This window comes from Lampetra planeri, chromosome 43 (assembly GCF_965212315.1).
Source record: "Lampetra planeri chromosome 43, kcLamPlan1.2.h2, whole genome shotgun sequence".
Lineage (NCBI taxonomy): Eukaryota > Metazoa > Chordata > Hyperoartia > Petromyzontiformes > Petromyzontidae > Lampetra > Lampetra planeri.
The window spans coordinates 8,647,865-8,661,026 of NC_136149.1; the positions used below are offsets into that span (position 1 = coordinate 8,647,865).

The 13,162-nt window shown below is 49.7% G+C and overlaps 1 protein-coding gene across 1 annotated transcript in view; it reads left to right on the forward strand.

Annotated features, from left to right (window-relative positions):
* Nucleotides 1–731: 731 nt before the first annotated feature.
* ACHE (acetylcholinesterase (Yt blood group)) overlaps nt 732–13,162 on the forward strand; it is a 61,274-nt gene continuing 48,843 nt past the window's right edge. Inside the window, exon 1 of the mRNA XM_078614282.1 lies at nt 732–866. The gene's annotated coding sequence lies outside the window, so the exon portion shown is untranslated. The remainder of the gene's footprint in view (nt 867–13,162) is intronic.

Here is a 13,162-nt window from a genome sequence, read left to right on the forward strand (position 1 = left end):
TCGGTGATCTGAATCATGGGCGGCTATGGACGTGGCAAACAAAAACATAATTCACGATCCGACGGTGGAAGTACCGGGATTCTCTCTTCCAAGACGACTATGGACCACACTGAACCGCGCTCAAACACAACACGGCAGATGTGCGTACGCATTCCATAAATGGAAGATCAAAGAATCGCCCAACCTGGACTGTCGAGATGTCCAAATCATCAAGGACATCACCGATGAATGCTCCATCCATGCACATCCTGGCGGTATCGCTGAAATCCACACTGCGTCAACCACATCATTGGACTGGATGAGGAACCTTTGCATTAATTGATGACGATCATTAAGAAAAAAATTAAACTGTTGCTTTTTTCAATGCCATACGAAAGAAGAAGAATAAGAATCGTGTGTATGTGTCTGTGTGTGAGCATGTGTATCATTTATGGGAGCGGTAGTGTTGTGGTTTAGCACGCTGCAATTCGAACCCGGCGACCCGAGTTCGATTCCCGTCCACGGTCAAGACCAATGACGAATATCTGAAAAAAATTAGTACCTGCTGCGATGTGTGAACATCGCAACTTGGGAGACAAAGGCGGCCGGGCATGGTGCTGGCCACCCCCCCTCGTGTTCCTTGCCGGCCTTCATAGGTCCGTGCTAACAGCACTTGTCCCAACAGTATATGAAGGCTATAAGGGGGATCTTTGTCTTTGGGCGTGTTTATGAACATGTCTGTGTGTGTGTTCCTGCGTGTGTGTGAGTATGTGCTGCCCTCCCCCGATCTCGCCGTGAGTCTCGCGAGATCTCGACTCTGCTCGTGCACGGGAACAAAATCGCGCTCGGCTCAGAGCGCGGGGCGACACGGGGCGAGCAGCGGCGAGGTGCGTGCGGGTGCCTGTGCGTGTGGGTGACAGCGTGTGTGTGAGTGGGTGACAGCGTGAGTGGGTGACAGTGTGTGAGTGATAGTGTGCGTGTGGGTGACAGCGTGAGTGGGTGTCAGTGTGTGTGTGGTGTTGTCAGTGTGTGTGAGTGACAGTGTGTGTTGTGTTGTCAGTGTGTGTGAGTGACAGTGTGTGAGTGGGTGTCAGTGTGTGTGGGTGACAGTGTTTGGATGACAGCGTGAGTGGGTGACAGACAGTGTGTGAGTGAGTGGGTGCCAGTGTGTGTGAGTGAGAGTGTGTGAGTGGGTGTCAGTGTGAGTGGGTGTCAGTGCGCGTGTGTGAGTGACAGTGTGTGTGAGTGAGTGGGTGAGTGGGTGTCAGTGTGAGTGGGTGTCAGTGCGTGTGGGTGACAGCGTGAGTGGGTGACAGTGTGTGTGAGTGACAGCGTGTGTGTGTGTGGGTGACAGTGTGTGAGTAGGTGATAGTGTGAGTGGGTGACAGTATGAGTGTGAGTGGGTGACAGTGTGTGAGTGGGTGACAGTGTGTGAATGGGTGACAGTGTGTGTGTGGGTGACAGTGTAAGTGTGAGTGGGTGACAGCGTGAGTGGGTGACAGTATGTGAGTGGGTGACAGTGTGTGAGTGGGTGACAGTGTGTGAGTGGGTGACAGTGTGTGAGTGGGTGACAGCGTGAGTGGGTGACAGTGTGTGAGTGGGTGACAGTGGGTATTGTGTTGTCAGTGTGTGTGGGTGTCAGTGTGTGTGTGGGTGTGTGAGTGGGTGACAGTGTGTGAGTGAGTGGGTGACTGTGTGAGTGTGTGAGTGACAGTGTGTGTGTGAGTGGGTGTCAGTGTGTGTGGGTGACAGTGTGTGTGACAGTGTGTGTGGTGTTGTCAGTGTGTGTGAGTGGGTGTCAGTGTGTGTGAGTGGGTGACAGTGTGAGTGGGTGACAGTGTGTGTGGTGTTGTCAGTGCGTCTGCGTGTAGATGGTAGTGTGGATGTTACTGTGTGTGTGCGCGCGTATGCCAGCATGTGTACCAGTGTGTGGACCAGAAGGTATTCGTGGAATCTTTATACCAGTGTCTTAGTTTGTGTGCCAATGCGTGTGTGTCAATGCGTGGGTCAGTGTCTGTGTGTCTTATGCGTGCGTGTGTGTTAGTGTCTGTGTGTCTATGCGTGCGTGTGTGTCAGTCTCTGTGTGTCTATGCGTGTGTGTGTGTCAGTGTCTGTGTGTCTATGCGTGCGTGTGTGTCAGTGTCTGTGTGTCTATGCGTGTGTGTCAGTGTCTGTGTGTCTATGCGTGTGTGTGTCAGTGTCTGTGTGTCTATGCGTGTGTGTGTGCCAGTGTCTGTGTGTCTGTGCGTGTGTGTGTGTCAGTGTCTGTGTGTCTATGCGTGTGTGTGTGTCAGTGTCTGTGTGTCTATGCGTGTGTGTGTCAGTGTCTCTGTCTATGCGTGTGTGTGCCAATATCTGTGTGTCTGTGTGTGTGTGTGTGCCAGTGTCTGTGTGTCTATGCGTGTGTGTGTGTCAGTGTCTGTGTGTCTATGCGTGTGTGTCAGTGTATGTGTGTCTTATGCGTGCGTGTGTGTTAGTGTATGTGTGTCTATGCGTGCGTGTGTGCCAGTGTCTGTGTGTCTATGCGTGCGTGTGTTAGTCTCTGTGTGTCTATGCGTGTGTGTGTGTCAGTGTCTGTGTGTCTATGCGTGCGTGTGTGTTAGTGTCTGTGTGTCTATGCGTGCGTCTGTGCCAGTGTCTGTGTGTCTATGCGTGTGTGTCAGTGTCTGTGTGTCTATGCGTGTGTGTGTCAGTGTCTGTGTGTCTATGCGTGTGTGTGGGCCAGTGTCTGTGTGTCTATGCGTGTGTGTGTGTCAGTGTCTGTGAGTCTATGCGTGTGTGTGTGCCAGTGTGTGTGTGTGTGTCTGTGCGTGTGTGTGTGTCAGTGTCTGTGTGTCTATGCGTGTGTGTGTGTCAGTGTCTGTGTGTCTATGCGTGTGTGTGTCAGTGTATCTGTCTATGCGTGTGTGTGCCAATATCTGTGTGTCTATGTGTGTGTGTGTGCCAGTGTCTGTGTGTCTATGCGTGTGTGTGTGTCAGTGTCTGTGTGTCTATGCGTGGGTGTCAGTGTCTGCGTGTCTATGCGTGTGTGTCAGTGTCTGTGTGTCTATGCGTGTGTGTGTGTCTGTGTGTCTATGCGTGTGTGTGTGTCAGTGTCTGTGTGTAGATGCGTGTGTGTGTGTCAGTGTCTGTGTGTAGATGCGTGTGTGTGTGTCAGTGTCTGTGTGTCTATGCGTGTGTGTGGGCCAGTGTCTGTGTGTCTATGCGTGTGTGTCAGTGTCTGTGTGTTTATGCGTGTGTGCCAGTGTCTGTGTGTCTATGCGTGTGTGCCAGTGTATGTGTGTCTATGCGAGTGTGTCAGTGTCTGTGTGTCTATGCGTGTGTGTGTGCCAGTGTCTGTGTGTCTATGCGTGTGTGTGTGTCAGTGTCTGTGTGTCTATGCGTGTGTGTGTCAGTGTCTGTGTGTCTATGCGTGTGTGTCAGTGTCTGTGTGTCTATGCGTGTGTGTGCCAGTGTCTGTGTGTCTATGCGTGTGTGCCAGTGTCTGTGTGTCTATGCGTGTGTGTGTGTCAGTGTCTGTGTGTAGATGCGTGTGTGTGTGTCAGTGTCTGTGTGTCTATGCGAGTGTGTCAGTGTCTGTGTGTCTATGCGTGTGTGTGTGCCAGTGTCTGTGTGTCTATGCGTGTGTGTGTGTCAGTGTCTGTGTGTCTATGCGTGTGTGTGTCAGTGTCTGTGTGTCTATGCGTGTGTGTCAGTGTCTGTGTGTCTATGCGTGTGTGTGCCAGTGTCTGTGTGTCTATGCGTGTGTGCCAGTGTCTGTGTGTCTATGCGTGTGTGTGTGTCAGTGTCTGTGTGTAGATGCGTGTGTGTTTTGCCAGTGTCTGTGTGTCTATGCGTATGTGTGTGCCAGTGTCTGTGTGTAGATGCGTGTGTGTGTGCCAGTGTCTGTGTGTCTGTGCGTGTGTGTGTGCCAGTGTCTGTATGTCTATGCGTGTGTGTGTGTCAGTGTCTGTATGTCTATGCGTGTGTGTCAGTGTCTGTGTGTCTATGCATGTGTGTGTGTCAGTGTCTGTGTGTCTATGCGTGTGTGTGTGCAGTCGCTGTGTCTGTGCCCGTTTGCGAGTGCGGGTCTGTGCAAGTGAGTGTGCCAGTGCGTGCGGATTTAACTGTGTCACTGTGTGTCACTGTGTGTACGTGTGCGTCAGTGCGTATATGAGTGCTGTATTGTCAGTGCGTGTGAGTGTGTGCATGTTTGTCATTGTGGTCTGTGCTGTCAGTGCCTGGGGTGTTCCAATGTGCCTGTGTGTGAGTGTTTGTGTTCATGTGTGTGTGTGTTTGTGTTCATGTCTGTGTGTTGATGTATTTTGATCAGTGTGTGCCAATGCGTGTGTGAGTGTATATGTACACGTCATGTACGACTGCTGATGTACACGTGTCTGCGTGTGCATGAGGTGCGTGCGTGTCTGTGTATGGCTCAATCATTGCGTACATGTGTACGGCTACGGGATTGTGTGTCAGTGTGTGTGTGTGATCGTGTGTGCTGTGCCAGTGCTGGTGTCAGTGTGCCGCCTTGCGGAGCGGTGGCGCAGTGGTTAGCGCTACGAATAATAGTGGCGAATACTTGAGCGGGTCCCGAGCCTACTCTAGGTCGACTCAGCCTCAAACGAGTATCAGGTGCGATGTGTAAACATCGCCACTTGGGAGACAAAGGCGACCGGGCGTGGTTTTCGCCTCCCACCCCGTTCGTGTGCCGTGGAGGGCTTTTTCACAGGTGCCACTCGCTGACAGCACTTGCCCCAACACTCTGTTGAGGCTATGGGGGAGATCTCTGTCTTTGTATGTGGAGAGCGGTGGCGCAGTGGTTAGCGCTACGAACCCGGCCACCCGAGTTGGATTCCCGCTCACGGCGAATATCTGAATTGGTAATGGGACTCCCCCAGGTCGCTCGCCAACATCACTTGTCAAGGCGAGACGGGGATGTTTGTGTATCTGGTTTGTGTATGCCACGGTGCGTGTTGGTGCGTATGAGTTTGTGTTTGCTTGTTCTTTATGTGGCTTCGTGTTGTTGTGTGTCTCTGTCTCTCTGCGCGTGTCTCCGTGCCTCTACCTGTCTGTGTGTGTCCCCGTGCCTCTGTGTCTGTGTGTGTCTCCGTGCCTCTACCTGTCTGTGTGTGTCCCCGTGCCTCTGTGTGTCTGTGTGTGTCTCCGTGCCTCTACCTGTCTGTGTGTGTCCCCGTGCCTCTACCTGTCTGTGTGTGTCCCCGTGCCTCTGTGTGTCTGTGTGTGTCTCCGTGCCTCTACCTGTCTGTGTGTGTCCCCGTGCCTCTACCTGTCTGTGTGTGTCCCCGTGCCTCTACCTGTCTGTGTGTGTCCCCGTGCCTCTGTGTATGTGGCTTCGTGTTGTTGTGTGTCTCTGTCTCCCTGCGCGTGTCTCCGTGTGTATAGACCCGTGTCTCTGTTTCTGTACCAGGCGATGTGCGTTGGCGTGTTTGTCTGTGTGCCATTTGAACACGGAGCCGGCTTTCGCGACCAATATTACCCATAGCAGGGTTTTTGGGTTGTATTGTGTAAATACGAGATGTTGACTCACGACTGAGGTGTGCAGTACTCCACGTGTGTGTGTGGAGCGGTGGCGCAGTGGTTAGCGCACTGCGCTACACACCCCAGGACCGGGCTCATTTCCCGCTCACGACCAATACGAGTGGGGAAGATATATAAATATATAGTGCACGTGAACGTGTCCAGAGTCTCCCCTAGGTCGGCTCAGCCGTCAATGACTCCGTACATGGTGCGGTGTGTAAACATCAACACTGGGGAGACAAAGCCGGCCACAGGGGGGACAAATCGTGTTAGCGAGTGAGGATCACGCCCGTCTCTCCCCAAGCGCCAATGTTTGCACACCGTACCAAGAAATCACGTCGGGCTGAGTCGAGATGAGAGGAGTCCGCCACTGACGGTGGCCGTGAGCAGGAATCACCGGGGGGGGGGGGGGGGTTCGCAGAGCGCAGTGCGCTAACCACTACGCCCACCGCTCTGTGCGTACACACACACACTACTATAACATGGTACACGTGTAGCTTCATATAAACACACACACTCACTACTATAACATGTTACACGTGTAGCTTCATACACACACTACTATAACATGTTACACGTGTACCTTCATATAAACACACACACTCACACTACTATAACATGTTACACGTGTAGCTTCATATAAACACACACACTACTATAACATGTTACACGTGTAGCTTCATATAAACACACACACTACTATAACGTGTTACACGTGTAGCTTCATATAAACACACACACTACTATAGCATGTTACACGTGTAGCTTCATATAAACACACACACACACTACTATAACATGTTACACGTGTAGCTTCATATAAACACACACACTACTATAGCATGTTACACGTGTACCTTCATATAAACACACACACTCACACTACTATAACATGTTACACGTGTAGCTTCATATAAACACACACACTACTATAGCATGTTACACGTGTAGCTTCATATAAACACACACACTACTATAACATGTTACACGTGTAGCTTCATATAAGCGTACACACACACTACTATAACATGTTACACGTGTAGCTTCATATAAACACACACACTACTATAACATGTTACACGTGTAGCTTCATATAAACACACACACACACACTACTATAACATGTTACACGTGTAGCTTCATATAAACATACACACTACTATAACATGTTACACGTGTAGCTTCATATAAACACACACACACACACTACTATAACATGTTACACGTGTATCTTCATATAAACACACACACACACTACTATAACATGTTACACGTGTAGCTTCATATAAGCGTACACACTACTATAACATGTTACACGTGTAGCTTCATATAAGCGTACACACACACTACTATAACATGTTACACGTGTAGCTTCATATAAACACACACACACTACTATAACATGTTACACGTGTAGCTTCATATAAGCGTACACACACACTACTATAACGTGTTACACGTGTAGCTTCATATAAACACACACACTACTATAACATGTTACACGTGTAGCTTCATATAAGCGTACACACACTACTATAGCATGTTACACGTGTAGCTTCATATAAACACACACACTACTATAACATGTTACACGTGTAGCTTCATATAAGCGTACACACACACACACTACTATAGCATGTTACACGTGTAGCTTCATATAAGCGTACACACACACTACTATAACATGTTACACGTGTAGCTTCATATAAACATACACACTACTATAACATGTTACACGTGTAGCTTCATATAAACACACACACTACTATAGCATGTTACACGTGTAGCTTCATATAAACACACACACTACTATAACATGTTACACGTGTAGCTTCATATAAGCGTACACACACACACACTACTATAGCATGTTACACGTGTAGCTTCATATAAGCGTACACACACACTACTATAACATGTTACACGTGTAGCTTCATATAAACATACACACTACTATAACATGTTACACGTGTAGCTTCATATAAACACACACACTACTATAGCATGTTACACGTGTAGCTTCATATAAACACACACACTACTATAACATGTTACACGTGTAGCTTCATATAAGCGTACACACACACACACTACTATAGCATGTTACACGTGTAGCTTCATATAAGCGTACACACACTACTATAGCATGTTACACGTGTAGCTTCATATAAACACACACACTACTATAACATGTTACACGTGTAGCTTCATATAAGCGTACACACACACTACTATAACATGTTACACGTGTAGCTTCATATAAGCGTACACACACACTACTATAACATGTTACACGTGTAGCTTCATATAAGCGTACACACACACTACTATAACATGTTACACGTGTAGCTTCATATAAGCGTACACACACTACTATAACATGTTACACGTGTAGCTTCATATAAGCGTACACACACACTACTATAACATGTTACACGTGTAGCTTCATATAAGCGTACACACACACTACTATAACATGTTACACGTGTAGCTTCATATAAGCGTACACACACTACTATAACATGTTACACGTGTAGCTTCATATAAGCGTACACACACACACCTTTGAAGGCCGGCACGGCGAACCGATCATGGGGTGGGTGGGTGGTCAACAGCACGCGCGGCCGCCTTTGTCTCGCATCCACAAATAATTATTTGAGACTTTCTCGGTGGGCAAATGTGGGTACGCGCCTATGTGTACAGGGTGGTGTGTATGTAGCTGTCTATGTGGGCGTACCTGGAGCGGTTTGTCAACATTGCCACTGGGGAGACAAAGGCGGCCGGGCGTGGTTCTGGCCACCCACCACTTCGTATGCCGTGTCGGCCTTCACAGGCGCTCGCTAGCAGCACTTGCTCACGACCAACACCACGAACGATTATCTGAAGTAGCCCAGGGCCTTTCCTCTAGGTGGACTCAGCCTTACATGAGTATCTGGTGCTGTGTGTAAACCATCAGCATTTGGGAGACAAAGGCTGTACACCTTTCGTGTGCGCACACACACACGCAATGTGGGTTGTCATCAACAATGCGTGGGCTACCACGCGAACTCACACGGCGACGACGCGAATTCCGTCGGAAGAAAAAAAACGACTGCCCGTGGCTGTGTGCGTGTTTTTTGTGCCTGTGTGTGTGTGGCTGTGTGTGTCGCTGTGTGTGGATGTGGCTGTGGATGTGGCTGTGGCTGTGTGTGTGTGTGGCTGTGTGTGTGTGGCTGTGTGTGTGTGGCTGTGTGTGTGGCTGTGTGTGTGTGTGGCTGTGTGTGTGTGTGTGGATGTGTGTGTGTGTGGATGTGACTGTGTGTGTGGCTGTGTGTGTATGTGACTGTGTGTGTGTGTGGCTGTGTGTGTGTGTGGCTGTGTGTGTGGCTGTGTGTGTGTGGCTGTGTGTGTGGCTGTGTGTGTGTGGATGTGGCTGTGTGTGTATGGCTGTGTGTGGCTGTGTGTGTGGATGTGACTGTGTGTGGATGTGACTGTGTGTGTGGCTGTGTGTGGATGTGACTGTGTGTGTGTGTGGCTGTGTGTGTGTGTGGCTGTGTGTGTGGCTGTGTGTGTGTGTGTGGATGTGGCTGTGTGTGTGGCTGTGTGTGTATATGTGGCTGTGTGTGAGTGAGTGTGGATGAGGCTGTGTGTATGTGGATATGTGGGGAGCGGTGGTGTAGCGGTTTGCGCTACGCTGCACTACGAACCGGACGACCGAGTTCGATTCCCGCTCGCAGCCAACACCAGTGACGATTATCTGAACCGGTGTGGGCCTCCTCTAGGTCGACTCAGCCTCAAGTGGTTCTGGCCACCCACCCCCTCGTGTACCGTGCCAGCCTTCAAAAATGCTTCCTAACGGGACTTACCGCGACACCCTGTCCAGGCTCTACGGGGGATCGTTGTCTTTATCTTTAGCTGGATTTGTCAATGTCTATAGCAATGCGTGTGAGACGGTGTACAGTCATACCTCGGTATACGACCGGTTTGGAATACGTCGAATTTGGTATACGTCGTGTTTTGACGGGAAAACATGTCTTGGGATACGACGTATTGCTTGGGATACGACGTCTTGCTTGGGATACGACGCGCTTGCTAGAACTTGTATGGGTCGGGATGAGTCACCGCGTACCCGAGTAGACCCCGTTCACGACTCCTCCCCTTCCTCACCACCATCCTCGTAGGCTATCAAGTCCTCTCAGCAAGGTAAAGTGATGTAAAATTTTATTTTAATTTATTTGTATTTATGCATTTATTTAAATATATGTATGCATTTTAGTAATAAGTAGTGTCTAAATTTTTTTATACAACCTCATTATGCCATATAAAATATAGCTTCTTATACTCTGAAACGGATTATTTTCTTTCCCTTTATTTCTTATGGGAAAAATTCGTTTGGTATACGTCATTTTCTTCTGGAACGAATTAATGACGTATTCCGAGGTACCACTGTATATTGTGTGTGAGAGGCATATGGTTGTACGGTACTGTATGTGGGACGGACCTGAGTCCGGTTCCTGACCACGGCTGACAGCGGTGGCGAGTGATATCTGAACCGGTTTCGGTCCTCCCCGACGCATCGCCAATGGTGCTGTCCACGCCACTCTGTCGTGTCCCGTGACGACCTTGATGGGTGCTCGCTAACAGCGCCGCTTGCCCCGACAGTCAAAGGCGACACGGGTTATATTTGTGTGTGTGTATGTGTATGTATGTGTGTGTGTATGTGTGTGTATGTGTGTGTGTGTATGTGTGTGTGTATGCATGTGTGTGTGTATGTATGTGTGAGTGTGTATGTATGTGTGTGTGTATGTGTGTGTGTATGTGTGGGAGCGGTAGTGTAGCGGTTAGCGCGCTGCGCTATGAACCTGGCGACCCGGGTTCGATTCCCGCTCACGGCTAACACCAGTGACGATTATCTGAACCGGTCCTGGGCCTCCCCAAGGTCGACTCAGCCTTAAATGAGTACCTGGTGCGGTGTGTAAACATCGCCACTGGGGAGACAAAGGCGGTCGGGCGTGGTGCTGGCCACCCACCCCCTCGTGTACCGTTCCGGCCTTCATAGGTGCTCGCTAACAGCACTTGCCCCTACAGTCTGTTAAGGCTATACGGGGGATCTTTGTGTATGTGTATGTGTGTGTGTGTGCGTATGCGTGTGTGTGTATGAACCGGTCTTGGGCCACCGTGAGGTCGACTCAGCCTTACATGAGTACCTAATGTGGTGTGAAAACATCAGCATTGGGGAGACAAAGGCGGTCGGGCGTGTTGCTGGCCACTCATCCCCCACGTGTGATGTGCCGTCCTTCATCGGTGCTCGCGAACAGCACTTGCCCCAAAAGTCTGTTGAAGGCTATACGGGGGATCTTTGTATGTGTTTACCTCTCCGGCTTATTGCTTATTTTATTTTTACATTAAAGGCCACTGTTATTGACGAATGTGTTGAGTTGTTTTTGTTTATGTAATTGTGTCTTTGTGTATGTGTGTCTGTGTGTGTGTCAGGGCGTTGTCTGTGCATTGGGTTGTGTGTTGGTGTGATTGTGTATCAGGTGTGTGTGAGTGTGTCTGTGAAGGCTGTTGGTATGTGCGTGTCATGTATGTGCGTGTGTGTCTTTGTGCCTGTTTGTACTTGATATGAGTGTGCGTGTGTATGTGGCCGGGCATGGTGCTCGCTAACAGCACTGCTTGCCCCGACAGTCTCTTCAGGTTATATGAGGGACCTTTGTCTTTCTGCCGTGTGTGTGCAGTGGTGGTGTGTGTGTGTAGTAGTGGTGGTGTGCGTGTGTGTAGTAGTGGTGTGTGTGTAGTGGTGGTGTGCGTGTGTGTAAGAGTGGTGGTGTGCGTGTGTGTGTGATAGTGGTGGTGGTGGTGTGCGTGTGTAGTGGTGGTGGTGTGTGTGTGTAGTGGTGGTGTGTGCGTGTGTGTGTGTAGTAGTGGTGGTGTGCGTGTGTAGTGGTGGTGTGCGTGTGTGTGTAGTGGTGGTGTGTGTGTGTGTGTAGTGGTGGTGTGCGTGTGTAGTGGTGGTGTGTGTAGTGGTGGTGTGCGTGTGTGTGCGCAGTGGTGGTGGTGTGCGTGTGTGTAGTGGTGTGTGTGTGTGTAGTGGTGGTGGTGTGCGTGTGTAGTGGTGTGTGTAGTTGTGTGTGTGTAGTGGTGGTTCTGTGTGTGTAGTGGTGGTGTGTGTAGTGGTATGTGTGTGTGTAGTGGTGATGGTGGTGTGTGTGTGTAGTGGTGTGTGTAGTGGTGTGTGTGTGTAGTGGTGTGTGTGTGTAGTGGTGGTGTGTGTTGTGGTGTGTGTGTAGTGGTGGTGTGTGTGTGTAGTGGTATGTGTGTAGTGGTGGTGTGTGTGTAGTGGTGTGTGTGTAGTGGTGTGTGTGTAGTGGTGTGTGTGTGTAGTAGTTGTGTGTGTAGTGGTGGTGTGTGTGTAGTGGTGTGTGTAGTGGTATGTGTGTGTAGTAGTGGTGTGTGTGTGTAGTGGTACGTGTAGTGGTGGTGTGTGTGTAGTGGTGTGTGTAGTGGTGTGTGTGTAGTAGTGGTGTGTGTGTAGTGGTGGTGTGTGTGTAGTGGTGGTGTGTGTGTAGTGGTGGTGTGTGTAGTGGTATGTGTGTGTAGTGGTGGTGGTGTGTGTGTGTATTGGTGGTGTGTGTAGTGGTATGTGTGTGTGTAGTCGTGGTGGTGGTGTGTGGGTGTAGTGGGGTGTGTGTGTAGTGGTGTGTGTGTGTGTAGTGGTGTGTGTGTTTGTGGTGGTGTGTGTTTGTAGTGGTGTGTCTGTGTAGTGGTGGTGTGTGTGTAGTGGTGTGTGTGTGTGTAGTGGTGGTGTGTGTGTAGTGGTGTGTGTGTGTAGTGTGTGTGTGGTGGTGGTGTGTGTGTAGTGGTGGTGTGTGTGTAGTGGTGATGGTGGTGTGTGTGTGTAGTGGTGTGTGTAGTGGTGTGTGTGTGTAGTGGTGTGTGTGTGTGTGTAGTGGTGGTGTGTGTAGTGGTGTGTGTGTAGTGGTGGTGTGTGTGTGTAGTGGTATGTGTGTAGTGGTGGTGTGTGTGTAGTGGTGTGTGTGTAGTGGTGTGTGTGTAGTGGTGTGTGTGTGTAGTAGTTGTGTGTGTAGTGGTGGTGTGTGTGTAGTGGTGTGTGTAGTGGTATGTGTGTGTAGTAGTGGTGTGTGTGTGTAGTGGTACATGTAGTGGTGGTGTGTGTGTAGTGGTGTGTGTAGTGGTGTGTGTGTAGTAGTGGTGTGTGTGTAGTGGTGGTGTGTGTGTAGTGGTGGTGTGTGTGTAGTGGTGGTGTGTGTAGTGGTATGTGTGTGTAGTGGTGGTGGTGTGTGTGTGTATTGGTGGTGTGTGTAGTGGTATGTGTGTGTGTAGTCGTGGTGGTGGTGTGTGTGTGTAGTGGGGTGTGTGTGTAGTGGTGTGTGTGTGTAGTGTGTGTGTGGTGGTGGTGTGTGTGTAGTGGTGGTGTGTGTGTAGTGGTGGTGTGTGTGTAGTGGTGTGTGTAGTGGTGTGTGTGTAGTAGTGGTGTGTGTGTGTGTAGTGGTGGTGTGTGTGTAGTGGTGGTGTGTGTGTGTAGTGGTGGTGTGTGTAGTGGTATGTGTGTGTAGTGGTGGTGGTGTGTGTGTAGTGGTGGTGTGTGTAGTGGTATGTGTGTGTGTAGTCGTGGTGGTGGTGTAGGTGTGTAGTGGGGTGTGTGTGTAGTGGTTTGTGTGTG